The sequence below is a fragment of the Punica granatum genome, chromosome 1, assembly GCF_007655135.1.
Source record: "Punica granatum isolate Tunisia-2019 chromosome 1, ASM765513v2, whole genome shotgun sequence".
NCBI lineage: Eukaryota > Viridiplantae > Streptophyta > Magnoliopsida > Myrtales > Lythraceae > Punica > Punica granatum.
Window position 1 is genome coordinate 44,959,913 of NC_045127.1, and position 20,486 is coordinate 44,980,398.

General features: G+C 39.2%; 1 long non-coding RNA gene across 1 annotated transcript; it reads right to left on the bottom strand.

The window, feature by feature from the left end:
- Window positions 1-4,904: 4,904 nt before the first annotated feature.
- On the bottom strand, window positions 4,905-6,572 carry LOC116193168. The gene is made up of 3 exons (XR_004154213.1): window positions 6,151-6,572; window positions 5,383-5,441; window positions 4,905-5,264 (listed from the first exon to the last, which is right to left on the bottom strand). It is a non-coding gene; the product is annotated as an uncharacterized LOC116193168 (long non-coding RNA).
- Between the last annotated feature and the right edge of the window lie 13,914 nt (window positions 6,573-20,486).

Consider the following 20,486-nt stretch of genomic DNA (forward strand, 5'->3'; position numbering starts at 1 on the left):
AGCCCAGACTGAGGCGAAGCCCAGGCCTGATTCGGGCGAAGCCCAAGCTTGATTCAGGAGAAGCCCAGGCCTGAGACCGACAACTTCTTTTGTTTTTTTTTTCCCTCCTTTTCCCTTTCTTCTCCAGCACTCCCTTTCTTCTCCAGCACTCCCTTTCTCCCTGACATTTCTGTGCCCTAACCCTTCTCCCTGACTCCTTTTCTCCCCGACGATATCATTAACACTGGGGTCGCCGACGAGGACTTTGTCAAGAACTCCAACTGTGGCGCCCTCTGCCACGCTAGCCATCGCCGCCAAGTCCCCCTTGCCTCCGCTGTCAAGTACAAGTCCCTCGCCTCCTAGTCCCAGCTCTGGACTGCCCTAACCCTAAACCCCAAATACCCCAAGAAGGAGTAGCAGCAGGATGGCATCTATGACCCATACCCTTCCCCTACCGCTAACGTCTTCGGCTCCACGAGTCTTGTGACACCGGACGACTTCCCCCCCTCGATGGGGTCCAGGCTCTGAGTCGTGAGGATTACTACAATGAGGTGAGGATCGAGTATGTGATGGGATTGTAGCTTATGGTGCAGCTTCAGTGAGAGGCTTTGGTAAAGGAGTGTGGTGCAAATACGCTGGTTGGTCGGATCTGTGGCACAATTTGGTCGGATCTGTGGCCCAATCCGCTCCTATTTCTTAATAAATAAGCTCATTTTATCATGTGAATTTTTGATACAGTGATACTATCATCTTGCTTCTAGTTTCTTGCACTTTCTTGTTCGGAAGAAATGTTGTATGAACTTGTATCAAATTGATTTCTGATTGATACTATCAATTGATAACAGGCGATTTCTGATACAACTTGTATCGACTGTTATTAAAGGATATGCCCAGTGTACTAACAGGTTATGCCATTATAGTTACTGCCTATTTGAGCTCTTGGCTCTTACAACATATAGTGACATATTTAGTATGATATTAGTAACTATAGACACCAGCAGCCGCCCAAAAGAAATACTGCATACCTGGAGGTCAGAGAGTTGTGCACAACTGAACTGATCAAAGAGAGAGAAGCAGTTTGACCTCTACGTTGAAATTTATTGCAGGGAAACGACATAAAACTTGTTGAGCAAAGGGCATTGTATAGAAATACTTCTTATTAAGCCACACCACCAGTAATTTTATCATTTTATGACTTATTGTTGATTTGTTGGTTTGTGATTTTTATTTGAATGAACAAGGATTGATTTTTTTTGCTCATGAAAGTATACTATATATATATATATGCTATTTTTTTAATTATAGGTAGAATTTTACGATTCATGATTCTATGACCCTCGACCGATTCTAGGTAGAATCGCGATTCTGAAAATCTTGGTTGAACTTGATGGTTGAATATGAGAGATATTTCTAAATTAGATGCGATAAAGGTGATCGTGCATTTTAGAGTGAGATTCATAGTGATTTACTGGTTTCCTCGTTTTTTTCTTGCGTTGGGATTGCTAATTAATTGATGATTTATATGATTATTTGTTTAAATATTTATTGCATATGGAAAATTCGGCTAACATGACCACCGCTGATAATGAGTCTACATATGGGGTATCATTGATCAAAGTGGGCTCTAAGAAGTCAATGTCTGAGGTTTGGGATCATTTTCATAATGAAAAAGATGAGAAAAATGGAAATGATATTTCAATTTGTAATTACTGCAATTCATCTCTTGCTTATTGTGTTGATTTGGTACTTCATCAATGTGGAAGCATTTGAAAACTTGCTCAAAATATCCTCAAAATCTTAATAAAAAGCAAAATTTGATATAATCATTTTCTCAATCTCTAAGTAGTTAGAGTAAGTGTCAAATCAATCGCCACTTGAAAATATGATGAAGATTATTGTAGACATATGTTAGCTCAGATTGTTATTGTTGATGAACAATTGTTTCCTATTGTAGAGAAATAAGGTTTTAAGGGTTTTGTGACAGCATTGCAGCCTTTGTTTAAGCATGTTTCAAGGTTCATATTTGTTAAGGATTGCATGAAACTCTATGTTTGTGAGAAAATGAGCCTAAAAGATAAGCTAATACCTCTAAAATCAAGGATTGTTCTCATTACTGATACTTGGACTTTCATTCAAAATTTGAGTTACTTGTGTCTCACTGCTCATTTTATTGATGATAATTGGAAGTTGCACAAAAGAGTTACTAACTTTGTTGTTATGCCTAGCCATAAGTTAAGGAGATTGGTAAGATGATTGAGAAATGCATCCATGAATGAGATATTAGATATTGTATTTCCTCATTGGATAATGCTAACTCCAATGATATTGTTGTGGGTTATTTGACGGATAAGTGGATGAATATGCTTGTCTTAGATGGAAAGTTTTTCATATGAGGTGTACAACTCACATATTGAATTTAATTATGAAAGATGGGTTGAGTGAGATTCGTGATTCTATTAATCGAATTTGAATTGTAGTAAAATATGTGAGAAGCTCTCCGGCTAAAGCTTAGTTATTCCAGCATTGTATTGTTGAGGAAGGAATAACTTATATAAGGGCTCTATTTGTCATGATATCTTAACTCGGTGGAATTCTACTTATCTGATGTTGGAGACTGCACTTAAGTTCAGATAGGCCTTTACTAGACTTGAAGATGATGATATTGCTTTTATCAATGAATTTGATGGTGGAGTTCCAACTAGTGAAGATTGAGATAATGCATCTATGCTGTGTTTGTCATTAGGAAACTTCTATGAAGCTACCGAGAAAATGTCTAAAAGTCTCTATGTGACGTCTAATAGTTATTTTCTTGAAATTGTTAGCATGTTTTCTACTTTGATTGACTGTAAAAGAGATTCAAATCCCTGTCTTCGATTTATGGCTAGAAAAATGATAGAGAAATCTGACAAAGACTATTGAAGTGTGAAGCGAACAAATATGATGGTATTGATAGCTGTGATGTTGGAACCTCAGTATAAATTGAGGTTTCTGAAGTATTGTTGTCGGGAAATCTGTGATGATTCTAATAAAGCAGATGAGATGATTCAGCATATAACGAATGTTTTGAAGCGTCTTTTTTCATTCTATGAGAATGTTTATTCTTCTTCAGTGAGTGAATGTTGTATTTCTATGGCTGAGTCTATCACTCTTTCACCTCTTGAGGCTAGTAGTTGTGTCAAGATTGTGAATCCGAAAAAGCTAGTGAAAGGTTGGTGTGAATATGATGAAGATGTTCGAAAAATGGCGCCTAAGTCTGAATTGGAGCAATATCTTTGTAGTCCCACCAAACCGGAAAATGATTCCTTTGATGTATTGAGGTAGTGTGGAATGACAAGAAATCAACCTATAAGGTACTAAGTTGTATGACAAAAGACATCTTAGCCATTCCGGTGCCCATGGTAACCTTAGAGTCGAGTTTCAACACATCTGGTCGGGTCCTTGATAAATTTTATAGCTCACTCATCCAAAATTTGTGGAATCTTTAATATGCGCACAAGATTGGTTGCGTTATTCTCCAACTCCGATCACCATTGAGCAATATTTGGAGGATGCGGAAAATATGAGGAAGGTAATTTTAACTTTATTTTGCGGTTATTCTTTTCATTTAATTTTCACTTACACTCTTTTTAATTTTTATTTTCATGTGGCTTTCTTTTTGTAGAACTCAGCGACGGCGTCACGACAAAGATTATGGTGGATTAATGTGTGGAGCAGTTATACGGTTTATTCTTGAAGATTATATTTGTATTTTGCTAATTTTGTTTTCAATGTTTCATTCATGGACAAGTTGTAAGGACATATTACTCTTTGTTGTGTGAGATCGTATTACGTATGTTTAGTTTTGTGGATAGATCGATGAGACATATTATTCTTTGTTGTAAATGTATCGTGGATTAATTTAAATCTATATCGATATTCTGTTTTGCGTGATTGCTAATTATGGATAAAACATTTTTTATTTTATTTAGCGAAAAAAAAATTTACAGGTTCTAACATGGTACTCGGAACTTGTGGTATAATATAGGTTTAAGGTAGATTCCGGTTCCATGATTCAACATGGTAGAGTTCAGATCCAAAATCTTGAAATATATCTCTTACAGGATAATGTTCAGGTATCGTGAAAAAAAAAAGCTACCCGAACCCGAACACCTCTAGTTGGCAATACCTTTAAAAACGTCGCCATATAATGGATATAAGCCAATGCTATTAATATCGGCGCAAAATATTTATAATAGTCTTAATCGGAAGTACCTTAGTCGACTCTTTAAAGCGTCGTCTTAGGTAAACCAATAACGGTACTTTATAAAGTGTTGATTGAGGTGCATCTTTTGGACGACGCTTTTGGGGTAGTAGGGTCTTAGGGTTTTGATGCTTGCGAAGCGTCAACCAAGAATTACCTTGGCGACGCCTTTATAAGTATCGGTGAAGAGGTACTTTTGCGGCGCTAATAAGCATCGACAAAGGAGTCCTTAGCAAACAGCTTTTACAAGCGTAGAGGGAAGGGTCCATGGTGGATGCATTCATAAGTGTCAGCCAAGGTAAAAAAAGCATCGATAAGACTTGCGCTTATGTAGGTGTTGGGCAAAGGTAGATGTGACAATTCGTGTCGTGTCGTGTCTAAACGGGTTCGTGTCATCGAAATTATAACCCGTACACAACACGATTATTAAATGGGTTAGGTTTCACGTACACGAACACGACACGGTTATATCCGTGTCAACCTGTACACGACACGTTTAAACCCGTTTATTAAAACGTGTCATAACAAGTACACGTATACACGACACGATTATAACCGGTACCCGGACACGTTAACACGACCCGTTTATCCATTCAATCCGATTACCTGGACACGTTAACAAGACCCGTTTATCCATTTAACACGGTTACCTGTTTACCAAATTATGGTTTAACTCAATACCAAAGGGCACCAAGAAATATTCTTATTCAAGAAAAGATATCAATGCACAACCAGATAATTACTAATTTCGAGTGTTCATGTAGTAACGTAATATATAGAAAGGAAACATCTATTAAGGAATTTAAAGGGAGAGGTCGGCCAAGTCGAATGTCCTTTCAATGGCTTTGGCCAACGACTGCAATTTCTTCTTCCTCAGCTCCTCATCAATTGCAGGGCGGATCATTGTGGCGTTTTTTATTTTCTCCTGGGAGAAGATTTCATCCTCAGTCCATACTCCTACAGCTAGTCCAGCAGCATAGGCTGCTCCCAGTGCTGTTGTCTCTATGTTTGCTGGTCTTACCACTGGGCTTCCCAACACATCCGCCTGCAAACAAGTTAAACAGCAAGTCACATGAAAGAGCCAAAACAAAAGGCCAAAAACTGGGATCTTTTGCTTGCTTATAAAAAAGAAGTGCAAAAAGAAATGGTAAATCATCAGTTACCAGGTCAGGCAAGTGGGAACCTATGGAAACAAGTAACCCTGAAGCAGCACTTTGCTAGTCTGCATTTAATTCCGGTTGAGGACATCAAGTATTAACAGGAAACAACAGTTTTAAGTGAAATAAGGAACAGAAAAACACAGGGATTGATAATGAGAAAATGATGCTCGCAATCACAAAATAACAGATGATAAGTGCCGACTTATCGATATGAAATAACACCAACAAATAAGAATTTCAACCAGAAGCTTTTTCTACATCCATATGATCTACTAGAGTAGATCGGTATTACTACTATTGCCCATATAATGAGACTGAAAGCATTTTCTTTAATACGAACCGTGAAATAGCCTTCCTACATCATACTAATACTCCATAGCAGCATAAATCCTAACATCCCAACAGGGGAACCCAAGCATTGAACAACCCACAGAGAACCTTCAGTAACATCCAAACAGCGGATGAGCTCAAACACAGTCCACCCACAGTTGATACATTTTATTGTGCAACATCTTCTTCAATGTTGGTTAGAGAAGAAGCCTAAGACTCAGCATCTAGAAATGACTGAAGACACACAAAGATACTCGGAGTTCAAAAATCCTCATATAGAATGAACCAAAACAGAACGTCTAGGAGTAGCCTGTAGCATTAGCTAATGCATCAAAAAGCTTCAGGGAGCTCTTAACGCATCACATTCACTAGCGGGAAGGATTGATCCTGAATACTTACTATAGATTCACCAAACTTAGCAAACTTCCGACAGGAATTTACCGGAACAGAGCAGACACAGAGAGGGCTCGAGGGTCGCGAGGTGGCGGTCGCGGTCACGGGGTTGACCCGAGATCTAGGTCGCGCGGTGAGGTTGCCTTCATCTGGGTGCTGTCGACCGAACGGCGGAAGGATTCAAGCGGAGGCTTCGTCTGAGCGGATGGTCGAAGTCGTCTTCGGTGGAGGCTCTGGATCTGGAGACTGGAAGGATTCAACTCAAGGAATCAAGGATCCCAATTCCGAAGGAAATCCAGTGGAAGCAGGAAGGAAATCAAATGAATCTTATCCGGAAGCAGGAAGCCCGAAGAGGTGAACTTGCGAAGTTGTGATTTTGCGAAGATTAACTCCGATCTCCTACTGGAACAGCGGAACTAGAATGGCATGAGGAAATTTCGAAATTAGGGTTAGACATAGACTAGTGTAAGGATAGTTTAGTAAATTCAGTTAGATAAACGGGTAAACGGGTTACACGATTAAATAACACGATTGAACACGTCTAAATAAACAGGTTTAAACGTGTATAATCGGGTTACACGGATTCAACCTGTTTATACACGATTATTAATCGTGTCTAAATGGGTTGAACTCGTTTAGACCGAATATTAAAAAATCCTAACCCATATCTGTTTAACTCCGTGTCGTGTTATCGTGTCGTGCCAAATATTGCCGGCCTAGGCAAAGGGTACCTAGATTGATGCATAAAAGCATCGGTCTTAAAAGCTTGAAGTTGCAACTTCCCCATCTCTCTCTCTTTGTACTCTCTCCCACTCCCTCCGTCTAGAGGAAGGAAAATAAAAGGAGGGAAGGAGATAAGTATGGAAATTTTTACAAATTTCATATAACTTTTTCTCCCCTCCCTTCCATTTCCCTCTATCCAAACACATTATAAATGCTTAAGAAAAGCACAAACCAAGTAGATGGAACTATGGGAGTGGAGAAGTGGAAGATGTGTAGGAGGACGTGTAAGAAAACCGAGCACGTGCGTAACAGAAAGTTTAAATATGGTAAAAATCAAATTTTTATCGCATGCTCGTTTAATCAAAACTTCAAGATCACATCTTGACATAAAATTCGCCTTCTAAACGAATATATAACATCACATATCGAATCCACAAGAAAAATTTTAGACTTTTATACTAACCTTGTCGATTCGAGTCGATCAAACTAACCGTCTAAGCGTCCAGTCTCTAACTCGTCCACACGAGCACGTCCCCACCGAGATTAGACTCCTCTCGACTCGTACACTCCGATCTAGGTCACCGATCTCGAACGGAATCGTCACGGAATGAAAGGATCTCTTCATGGACGTCAAGGACAACACCGAAACGCCGAACTGGAACCGAAAAGAACTCCGATCAGCCTTGGAATTTGTGCAGCTGAGTTGCTGTTATTGCCTAATTCGAAACCTTTTCTCTTTCTCTCTAATGTCGGTTGATGACAGATTAATTTCTAGGGTTAACTTGTAAGAACATATCTATATATATCTTTACCCTATGGACTAAAATGTAATTATTAATTAATCCACATTAATTAATAAATCACAAAAAAGTTTTCACAATTTAAGTCATCCAATGACTTGCCCTTGTAGTTAGAAGAAAAGTTCAAACAAGTCATTGACACGAGTTTCCACCAATAAACAATCTATTTATAAAAACTCTCCAAATAAAAAGTCCTTAATTAGAATTAATTCTTTTCTCGGTTTAAACACGCTAAATGTGTGTGACTAATTAGGTTCATCATCAAATGGCATTAGGATTATACTATCAACTCTTTTGACACTACCATAAACTTTTTTCTGTAACCGAAAGCATAATTCCCAAAATGCCATTGGCTCCCAAAGTTCACGAGTGACACCTAGCAGCATATCGTGACAATCCAAATGATGACGCATGTATAATTGAAACATTCTGATGAACCTCTGATCGTATATGCCATACACTGAATCCCTTTACTACAAGATTCCGATCTAGCCAGAGTTACGGTAAATGCCAAACTCTATAGCCGATCATATGGATTCTCTGATTTCATTCTTAGATCTATAGAACTTGAACAAAAACTCCTTTCTATTCGAGTCTATCTACCTCGGCCGATGATTTCTCTCCAGGTATAACTAACTAGGATCACTATCTGCCGAATACTCATGCTAAGCACAAATACATTAGCAGTAGCAAATCCTAATCACCTATACCTGAGATAGTGTTCCATCTCTCTGTTTTTTTTTGCTAACCCGGGGTGTCCGGGCTTCGCTTGACTAATCCCCAGGGCTCCATGAACCCCCGGCGGTGCACGAAGCGGATAATTACACCAAAGGCGCTCCGGTGGCCCCAAGGGGATTTGAACCCGGGTCTCGGTGCAAACTTGAGTGCACATTCACCACTAGGCCAAACTCCTTGAGGTTGATAGCGTTCCATCTCAAGTCTAAGGACTATATGCACTAATAGGATCCAGATAACATTCATTGACATGAGTAAATTACCGTATGAATATTATCTGCACGTCGCGTTCGACTACTTTTTATATAAGTATCCACATGTCTGTCCTGATAACAGTTATCAGATAGCATGAGACTCACTACTCCATCTTCATTAGTATCTGTATACTAATCATGAAAACAGACAGAGGTGACGATCTATCCGGAGAAATAATGTCTAGTTAAGTCTCTTACGATCGTGAACGGTTTAAAGATATTCTTACCGAATTACTTTGTCACTCATATTCTTAACCCTTAAGAATGAAGCATTCAAAATATCTTAAGGACTTTATTCTAATAAACATAGACACTATACAGATTATAGAATAAACTTTATTGCCAAAAAAGGAATTATTCAAATACATAAATCAGGCTCTAGGGCATATCACTAACAGGACGATGTGTCGAGCATAAACCTTTTCTCTATTTCTCTCTCTTTGATGACGAGGTGGCAGAAGAGCACTAGCCAAGCATCTTTTCCCTTATGTCTCTCTATTCACCTTTAAATGTCATTTTCTCCATTTGTAGGAGGAGCAGCAGCGAGGACAATGCAAAGGTCTGTAAGGGGATCAAACCTAAATCTGAATGACGGCACAGATCAGTACCAGATAGTCATGGTAACTGAAATCCATGGGCGTGTTGATGGCGTCGCGTGGATGTGGGACAATGCAACTCAGCTCCGCGACTCATGGACGTGCATGTCAGGGACTAGGGGCAACAATCATAGCTGTGGCTGAATGATAAAGGGTATCGAGTTGTTTTGCTCAAGTGGGGTTATAGAAATGTGTTCAGTCAAGATTTAGAAATGAAGGTGCATAGTTATGGGTCCACTTGCTTGAACGTGAGACAATTTTTGCGGCTGTGCTTGCTTATCGAGCCGAACAAGTTTTCTATGTCAAAGAGAGTTGATCCAGATTGGTGTAGTGTTAACAATATCAACCAGAAGACTCGTATAATTTGCTTGAGCTGCTTGTTGAAAGGAAAATTCTGAAGTTGATGAGGCGTATCAACATAATGAGTAATCCATTGATGATACGCCATTGAGAAAGACAAATTCTAATGAAGATATCACTTGGCATAGGACTAATGTTTCAGGAGAAACTATGGAAGCATGTTCGGCCCCGCAAGAAAGTACCAAGTAAAGGAAGAAAAGTGTTAAGAATAGATGAAGACTGTTTCATTGAAGACGAAGACAATTAGTCTTAATGATGTCAGTTTTAATATGTTTATTTTTCTGATATTTTTCGTGATTGTAAATATGTATTATCTTAATCAAAGAGGATATAACACAGTCACGCGTGACTTTTTTTTTTACCTGATGACTTAGAAGTCCTAAATTCAATATTTATATGGGATAATTCGTACCATTTATTAGATATTTAGGATTTTCATCTCATCTCATTAGGTCTATATTTCTCCCTTATAACCGAAATATGTATTATCTTATATCTTTGGTTATCATATCATATCTGTAACATGTGATAAAATTTTGTTAATTATATGTATCTGACATATATACTTATGACATGTTAGGTGATTTATCGGCTTCATGGCAGCCCGTCAAATCATAACTCGAACTAGTATTTCACAACCACAATCTCAAGACAATGAAGCCCATCAAATCAGAACCCAACTTGGTGTTTCTCAGGCACAAGAAGAAAAGGAAGTGATTAACAATACTTCAGCAACATCTTTACCAACCGATCCCGCAAGTAGTGCAAGTATTATTATTATTTTTTAGATTGCAAGTACTTTTTTGTTCAAGTTATGCTTATAGCATACGAATATTCACTAAAGCTAGTTCTTATTATTTGACTATGTTGGTTCTATTTGTTTCTCCGTATTCTTAGTCAGAAGCAGCAGCAGGTTAAGTACACATTTTCCCCTTTAATAATACATTTATTTAATCATTTATTTAGTGTCTCATTTTGCAATTAAATTTTAAAATTTTAACTTTAATTTTAACTCTATTCACTACACAATAAAAATCAACTCTTCAAAGTAAAAAAGTGGGCCCCATACATAAACCCACATAAAACTCCATTATACTCAATTTAATTTTTAATACTAAATTCTCTCAACTATTCATTACTTTTTCACACTTTTTCTCATAATTCAATAATACAATCATTACAACTCAATTAAAATCAAAACTCAACTCAACTCAACTTTAAAACCAAACATGTTATTAATCTCATTAAAATGCCTTCCGGTCAAAATCTTCAATAGGACTTCAATAAATACGGCCGACCAATTGGTGATAATTCGGATCAATTTCAATAAATACGGCCAACCAATTGGTGATAATTCGGATCAATTCTCAAGCTTCCTTAGCAACCATGTTTGGAATGGAATGATGGTAATATTTCAGTCTCTTTTGAAAGATGGGAAGATGCCCCTGATGAGCAAAAAGAGAAAATATACAAGCATGTGTTGTGGTAATCACAATTTGAACTTTGAATTACTTATCATAATATTAAAATGATAATTAACAATATTTCACTTTAAATTACAAAATTCTACCTGATATGCTATTGATTCCTTTTGTATACAGGAGAAATTCAAGTTTGAAGAAACCGTTTTAAGAAAGTTCAGGATCATAGAGAAAATGGCAAAGAAGTTCGATGATCGTAAGTATGTACCAAAGCAATCAAATTATGATAAGTATGAACAAAGATAGGACCATAACCCTGAGGACATCAATGCAAATAATTGGAAAGCATTTGTTGAGTTTCATGACCATGAGACGACAAAGGTATAAAGAATGTTATTCTTTGATTGTTTGACTGATAAAATATCCAATTATGCATTTTCATGGGTTATATATGTCACGGAATATATGCGAGGAAAATAAGGTATTTCGAGGGAAGCATGTACTCCGTCATTATATGGGCTCAAAGAGTTATGCGGTGATTTGAGTAGAGCAGGTTACACCGATACATATTTGTTAAAACATTTTACGTTATTTTACTAGAAGAAACAATTAAAATGATTATTCATACTTTTACAGCACAAGCTACGAGTGACACAAAAAGTGACACAAAGTTTGAAATTCACGGCTGTGCTGGAGATTGTGGTAATCATCAGCGTGAATAGGATCTGTTCTTTTATATTTAGTCTTATGGGATATAAATAGGCATATAATATAGTAAAATCATACTCTATTGCAGGATAAGTTCGAGGCTCTATTAGCTCAAGCGTCGAAGTCTTCTGCACTTATTAATGAAGATAAAATCCATTGCCAAGTCGTCGGACTTGAGAGGCATGGCCATACTCATGGTTATGGGTTAGGTCCAACTCCGACTACTATCTTTGGGGGCTACCCCCCGGACACATTGAGCTCGCCTGTTGCCTCCCAACTTGACGTTGTTAACTCGTAAAACACTGAGCTAAGATCAGAGATAGATGAGTTGGAGAAGAAAATAATGATAACGGGAGGAAGATAGAGGAGAAGATGGCGGAAAGAATGAAGATGGTGGAGAGGATGGAAGAGGAGAGGAAGAAAATCGAGGAAAAGATGGAGGATTGAAGGAAGATGGATATGCTGCTTTCTTTCGTGGAGGAGATGAACCTGAAAGGGGGTTCACATGGAAAATGAATTGGTAAACAACTAAGGTTAATGTTTGATTGGTTGTTGATTGCTCGATTTGAAATTGGTAGAGCTATTGCTTGATTTGATTGCTTCGGCTACAATTAGATCGACAGAAACAGTTTTATTTTTATTTTGTTGCTGCATAAGTAGAGCTGCTGAGGTTAATGTTTGATTGGTCGTTGCTTGCTCATATAAATTGGCAAAGTTTGATTACTTGTAGGTTGCTATATTTGATTGCTTCAAGCCTTCAACTAAATTTGACTAACAAAAAATCCCCTGCATGCACGGGAAAACTGAAAATATTGACAATTTAACATCACTAATAATTTTAAAATAACATAAATCATTTTTTATTCGATTATAATAGGAGGCTCATGGCCTAGTACAAGGAAATGGAAAGGAAATCTAAATAAATGGGCACGGATAGTCCCACTAATGATAATCGAACATGGAATCTCTAGGTTACCAGGTGAGGGTATTAGCCACTGCATTACATCTCATTTCTCAACATGAGTCATATTTTATAACTATATTTGTAGCGAGTCTGATTAATTAGCTAATTTTAGTAAAACATTATATGTCCAATTTGACAATTTAATGCCTCTGTTAATATATATTGTCTACTATATATTACATTTGACGTACCATGTTGATTCATTTTATTGCTATCATAGAAAACTCAAGTTTCTCTTTTATTATAAAAAAATAAAAGAGAAACTCAATGGTATAAAAAATGAATGTATTTTCTACAAGAAGTGTCGAAATGTTTCAGCTATATATATATATATATATGTATGTATGTATATTAATAGATAATAGATAGATAGAGGCAAAGTCTCTTTATTGCTGCACTGTTAAATAGCTGAGATTTGGTGAAGTTTTATATTGCTGATTGGTTGCTTGGTATGATTACTCGTTGCTTGCTCAATTTCATTGCTAGTTGCTTGCTCGATCGATTAGATTACTAAAGTTTATTTGTAAAGAAATGTAAAGAAGAGAATAATGGCTGAATCCTCACTTGATTAGGTGAGGTGAATTTCATTGTAATATATAGTCGTGTACAGTGTTCTGTGAACAGAAACAATCTAAACATGACTAAAACACGTAATATATACAGAGTAAGTTATAATGAGCTATAATGACATAAGATATGATAAGATTTTGGATAATCTTCTCTATTACTCCCCCGCAAGCTGAACGGGGACTTCGCCACGTGAAGCTTGGACCGAATGTCTGCAAAGCGTGAAGAAGATAGACCCTTGGTGAGTGTATCGGCTAACTGTTCATCAGAGTTAATGAAGCGAATAGATAGTTGCTTATGCATGAAACGCTCTCGCACAAAGTGATAGTCAATCTCAATGTGCTTGGTCCGAGCATGAAAGATAGGATTCGCCGTAAGATAAATCGCAGAGATATTGTCACACCAAAGAGTCGGAGGGTGACACTGTGAAATCCCAAGTTCCCGAAGGAGAGACTGAAGCCATAAAATTTCAGCAGTGGCATTGGCGAGACTCTTGTACTCAGACTCAGTACTTGACCGGGCAACTGTCCTCTGCTTTTTGGAGCTCCAAGAGACGGGATTGGAGCCAAGGAAAACAATGAAACCACTGACAGAGCGACGATCATCAGGGTTACCGGCCCAATCAGCATCCGAGAAGCCATGAATAGATGAGATGGAGCCCGGGCGAATATGAAGACCATAGGTAATTGTACCCTTGAGATAACGAAGGATACGTTTTACCGCCATCCAGTGAGCAGTAGTTGAGCAGTGCATAAACTGACATACCTGATTTACTGCATAGGCAATATCAGGTCTAGTGAGGGAGAAATATTGGAGGCTGCCGACCACACTTCTGTAGAAAGAAGGGTCCTGAAAGGTATCTCCATCATGAAGAGAAAGTCTGGATCCGGATGAGACTGGGGAGCTGATAGGCTTGCATTCCAGCATAGAAGTGCAAGCTAGTATATCATGAATATACTTGGACTGTGTGAGGTAGAGTCCAGTACCATTAGTTCGAGCCTCCATCCCAAGAAAGTAGTGAAGAGGACCGAGATCCTTCATGGCAAATTCCCGATGTAAAGCAGTAATTATGGAATGAAAGGGTGCACCTGGAGTTTCCGTCAAGATGATGTCATCAACATAGACGAGAAGATAGACAAGATAAGTAGGTCCTCGAAGAATGAACAGTGAGGGATCAGCTTTGGAATCTGAAAATCCAAGTCTCTGAAGATATGTATTGAGGCGCTGGAACCAGGCTCGGAGGGCTTGTTTGAGCCCGTAGAGAGATCGGCGGAGTCGACAGACATAATCAGGACGAGAAGTATCAATGAAGCCAGGAGGTTGGACATATAAACCTCCTCGGTGGGATGCCCATGAAGAAATGCATTCTTCACGTCTAGTTGTCGAATCGGCCACTGGGAGGAGACAACAATAGATAGAACTGTCCGAATGGTAACAAGCTTGATGACTGGACTAAACGTCTCTGAATAGTCGACTCCTTCTCTCTAATTAAGACCCTTTGCTACCAGTCGAGCTTTATAGCGATCAATGGTGCCATCGGCCTTCTGTTTAATGCGATAAACCCATTTGCAACCAACCACATTCTGCGTAGGAGATGGCGGGACAAGTTCCCAGGTATAATTATGGACTAATGCCAGATATTCCTCCTCCATTGCTACACGCCAATTAGAGTGTTTACAGGCTTGTGCAAAGGTATGAGGTTCCTGCAAAGCAGTGGAAACAGAGAAAGCAGAAGGATGGCCAGATATGGTGAATCGAGGAGGAGGCAGAGTACCATCCTTAGACCGTGTCGTCATCTTGTGAGTATTCTGAGGAGCAGGCGCAACATCATTACCCACAGTATTTTCAACCGAAATTCCAGACTCAGTGAACTGGTCATGAATCTCAGGAGTAGGAACATGCAACTCACTAGGTAGGGTGGCAGGACTACTAGGCTCACAAAATGGCATGGAAATGGATGAAGGAATGAGAATATAAGTGGAAATATTATTTGAAGAGGAGGGAATAGACATACCAGTAGCAAGTGCGAGGCCAGAAGAGGATTGACTAGCATCCACCGAGATAGGCCCACCTGTCCTGAAAGGAAAGGAATTCTCATCGAAGATTACTCGAGTGGATAAGAAGATGCGACCAGTGATAGGATTCAGACATCGATATCCCTGATAGTGATAAGGATATCTAAGAAAGATACATGGTTGAGATCGAGGTTCTAATTTATGGCGTGTGTAAGGGCGTAGATAAGGATAACACAGACACCCAAAAACTCGTAAGGTAGAATAATCAGGTGGACTACCATGAAGTACCTCAAAAGGGGATTTGAAACTAAGGGATTTTATGGGTAACTTGTTAATTAGGTACACTGCTGTTTCAAAGGCCAAATCCCAAAATTTCGGTGGAATGGAAGAGTGAGAAAGTAGTGTAAGTCCCATGTCAACAATATGACGGTGTTTGCGTTCAGCGGAGCCATTCTATTGAGGAACATGAGGATATGAAATACGATGAAAGATATCATTGTTCTGCAATTCAAACTGGAAATCTGCAGAGAGAAATTCTTTTGCACCATCTGATTGAAAATATTTGATTCGACGTCCATGAAGATTCTCAATTTGAAGACGAAATGCTCGAAAAACACTAAGTACATGAGATCGAGATTTAAGGACATAAAACCAAGAATATTTATTGTAATCATCAAGAAAGTGAATGTAATAATGATGATCAGTATGAGAAGTGATTGGTGCAGGACCCCAAATATCAGTATGAATAAGCTCAAAGGGAAATGTGCTTTTATGAAGAGTAGGTGGAAAAGTATTGTTTATTATTTTTCCCGCTTGACAAGCAGAACAAATGTGACCAACATGATCATTATTAAGGAAACAAGAAGTACTTAAGGCACGATGAACTATGGGAAAAGATGAGTGCCCAAGGCGTTGATGCCAGAGGACACTAGATCCAGACATAGAGAGATGAGCTTGAGGACGGTCGATGTGCTTGCCTCTCGGATGGAAACAGTAGAGTCCATCTCTAACTGGGCCACGCATAAGCTCCTGGCGCGTATGACGATCCTTCACAATGAAACAGTCTGGGTGAAGCTCAAAGAAACAAGTATTGTCTCTAGCAAATTTGGATATAGAAATAAGATTTTTGGAAATATGTGGAGCATAAAGAATGTGATTTAAGTGTAAAGGACGCTGAGAGAGTTTAAAAGTGGAGGAACCAGATGCAAGAACAGGAATTGATTTACCATCACCCACGAAGATGTGATCGAAATGTGAGGTATCATCATGAATATTGAGATTGGATATGTCAGATGTGACATGGTGTGTTGCCCCTGAGTCCATGTACTAGTTTGGATCATGAATTCCCGGAGAAGCACCATGGGTTAGATGAGCCTGTGCCTCAGAGTACTGACAGGATAGAGCGGTGTGGCCCGGACGATTGCAAAGCTGGCAAATAATCATCGAATTGGGCCGGAAAGCTGAGTTGCCAAAGGAAGCTGGGCCTCTAGCGGTATTATAAGCTGAACTGGGCCGACTAGAAGTAAATGGCCCAAAGTTGCCTGGAGTCCCAAAGGAAATTGGGCTGAGTCGCGAGTCACGGGCTTGACCCGAGTTTTGACCCGAGTTGTGCTGACCCGAGTAGTGCTGCCCGATTTGCCCGTGTCTTCTCTGCCCGAAAGCTTCACCCCCAAAATTAAAATTAGGGTTTCCTCCTCCTTGGTTTCGATCAGCTGCGTCACCCGAGCCTCCCGAGCCGCCTCTGCTACCAGAGTTCTTCTTGCCGGCGTTGTTCTTCCCGTAGTTCTTCTTGCTGCCGTTGCTTCCCTTTTGCCCGTCCGTGTAGAGAACTTCCGTAGGTCCTGCGCCAAGCAAACCTGAAAGTGGAGCACTCGCAGAGGGATTCGACTGAGGTCCGTGAGCGTAGAGGCGGCGCTCTTCGTGACCAACAAGCAGAGATTGAAGCTCGTCGGTACTCATGGTAAGCATCCGCTCTAACTGGGCTAGAACAATCGGTTCCCAATCGGGACCGAGCCCTGTGTAGATTCTACGATTGATGTCTGCTGGTGTTTTGGGTTTTCCGATTTGGGCATATCGTAGAGCCTGTTCTTTCACCTTTCCGATGAATTTTGCCATTGACTGACTCCCTTTCTTCAGGTCACGCCACTGCTGATCGAGAAGATCCTCCTGTGCAGCGGTCTGAGTGAGAAACGAGGTGGCAAGGGATGCCCACGCCTCCTGAGAAGTCTTAGCAGCAAGAATGGTGACACCTATTTCCTCTGTTACTGCAAGCATCACACAGGTTAGTGCAAAATTGTCTCTGGATTCCCACCTCAGATAGTCGGGATTAGGTGTTGTAACTCCATCTGCTCCGATAATGGTTTTGTTTGGTGCAACTGTTCGACCTTCAACGTGGTCCAGCAACCCATAGGTAGCAAGTAGAGGTGTCATAACATCCTTCCAGTAGAGATAATTTCTTCCATTAAATTTAACAGGAATAGTCGGGATACTTGAAAGAGTTTGAATAATAGTTGATGATGAAGAAGGAATGAGTGAGGTATTGTTAGTATCAGCCATGAGTGTAGAAGTAAGAATGGGAGAGATTAAGGAGACTGTGAGAAGGGCTGAGAAAAGCCACAGGTAAGGATCAAGAGAGACAGGAAGCAATACGGGTGTTATCCCGATTTAGAGCTCTGATACCATAAAGAAATGTAAAGAAGAGAATAATGGCTGAATCCTCACTTGATTAGGTGAGGTGAATTTCATTGTAATATATAGTCGTGTACAGTGTTCTGTGAACAGAAACAATCTAAACATGACTAAAATACGTAATATATACAGAGTAAATTATAATGAGCTATAATGACATAAGATATGCTAAGATTTTGGATAATCTTCTCTATTAATTTGTTTAAGATTTAATGTATCCTGGATAAATTTAGTGTTAATATTGGGCATGTTTATTGCAGCTTTTCATGATCGATAATGATTATTCGATGGCAGTATGATCGTGAAGTTATGGACTATTATGGCGGGATTTTGATGTGAGGATGAAGACTAGTAATGAATCTTAACATTAAGGATAATGTAGAAATATATTTCTAGTTGGTGAACTCTATTAAGTTTCAAGTGTATCGAGAATTATGATATTTTGTAAGAATTTTCTGTTGTAATGTGATGGATACGGTTAATATTTTAAGCATTTTTGTTAATTAGTCGTAATTACAAGTGTTTCAGAATATTTCAGCTGGAAAAATTATTTTCACCTTTTTAAGATCCTAGCAGGATCGGAGATTCTCCATATATCGCTAATTTTCACGGCAGGTGGAGGGGCTCTCAGTAGGGGTGTAAGTGAAAAAAAAAACCGAGAAATTGACCCTACTCGACCGAAACAACTATTTTTTGGGACCCTAAGTATAATTTGGGCGGTCTTCGAGGCTAAAGAACCACTCGCTATAAATCGGCTATAAATCGGCCCACGAACTGAACCCGACCGCTCGAGTAATTTATTTTATACATATATATATTTTCTATTATACATTAGTCATACATAACATTTGAAAACAAAACCATATCTTCATCTACGTAGCTACTTTCCCCTCCTCCTCACAACTCGCGCTCACCTCACGGCATTCCCGAATTCAAGTTCCAATCCCTCTCTCACGACTCACGTTCATTTGGTTTTAATATTTCTTAATATTGCGAGATACGAATATTGAAATCTTTTGATATTTTTGGACTTAAAAGGCATTTGACATATGTTAATGCTGTTTACACACCGAGAATTTATAATGCATTGTTTAATTTTTTATTTAAAAATTTGTCATTTCAAACTTGAGGACCGAAAAAACCATAACCGTTAGCGGTCTGTTTTCCTTCATCCCAAACGGTTTTTGTGTATTTTTTAGATTAGCATAAACCGCTCGAACGAAGTCGAGTCCCAAAAGTTTTAATAAAAGATCGACTCACCCATCCATTTACACCCGTAACTGGAAGGAAAAGAGTCTTCCGAGGGCCTTGACCCCCAGATTATGATTGTGTGCGTGCATGTGGCATAGAATTTATCGGATGTGTGTGCTCCCATTGGAGATCGTGAGTCGGTACTTGTGCTGTGGAATATGATTGGTTCCTGCCGGAGAATCCATCGCCGAAGCTTTGTCCGATTTCGTTCGTGTAGGTGGCCTGGTACGTGATCAATCTAGTGATTTTCTTGGAACCGACTCAATACTTTACTCGAGATAATTCGAATCCTTATTGGGTTATTTTATATCGGGTTTATCATGTGGGTCATATTTTTTAACAGTAGCCTTCTTTTCTTTTCTTTTCTTTTTTTTTTTTTCTCTCTCTCAGCGTGTCTGCATAGAATATTACATAAAAGTAGTTTAAGGACAAAGATAATTCTAACACGTGACATTGCCAAAACATCAGCATGCCAGAAATTTTCTTCATTATATTGGCATCTCCATATTCTCGATGCCATGCATGGTAGCTTGGGGGATCTCCTACAGTCCTCCGAGGCACGATATTAATCATGGAGTCATAGGACGGTTACCGGAAGGATACACGGTAGCCCGATAGGAACCATAGAAATCCCCGCACTAGTAGACTGCGTTACATTTTGTTGTCACGATAAATAATGAAATGACAAAAGATGCCACTCCAAATAAAAGCCAGACATTGCGGTCAGCGGACATGGGGTCAATCATGGAGCAATAGATTGCAAAATCATTACCTATCATCAATAATCAAATGATATATATAAAAAAAAAGAAGATTAAAAAAATTATGTGGTGGGGACTCGTGCGCATTGCCTACACCTTCTGCCCTTCTCTTACGCCATGTCGCTGTTAAATCAGAAACCTGCCCCTAGTTTTGTTTTACAAACATGAAAGCTGTAACTGATCCTTTTTTTTCCCCCTTGGATTTGAGATTATCTGCAGCAGGGGATTTTATCCCGTCTCTCCGCTGGAACGAAGAGACGCACGCCTCGCGTTGCCGCGCCCGTCTCTCTGCAAAGAGAGATGCGCCTCTCTATAGAGAGAACTAAGAGGGCCAACCATGAATCGCTCATGTCAAAAGCAGTTGCATGCAATGGCTTTAACCTCTTATTTTCTTAAGCCGACGGCTGCTCCAACCATTTGACATGCAACGGGTCACACAATTACTTTTCTTTTTTCTTTTTGTTTAAAAAAAATTGTGGGACTTTTAAAACTATCGAAAAAACTGTGGGACTACAATAGAGACCCAATGAGAGATCGATTA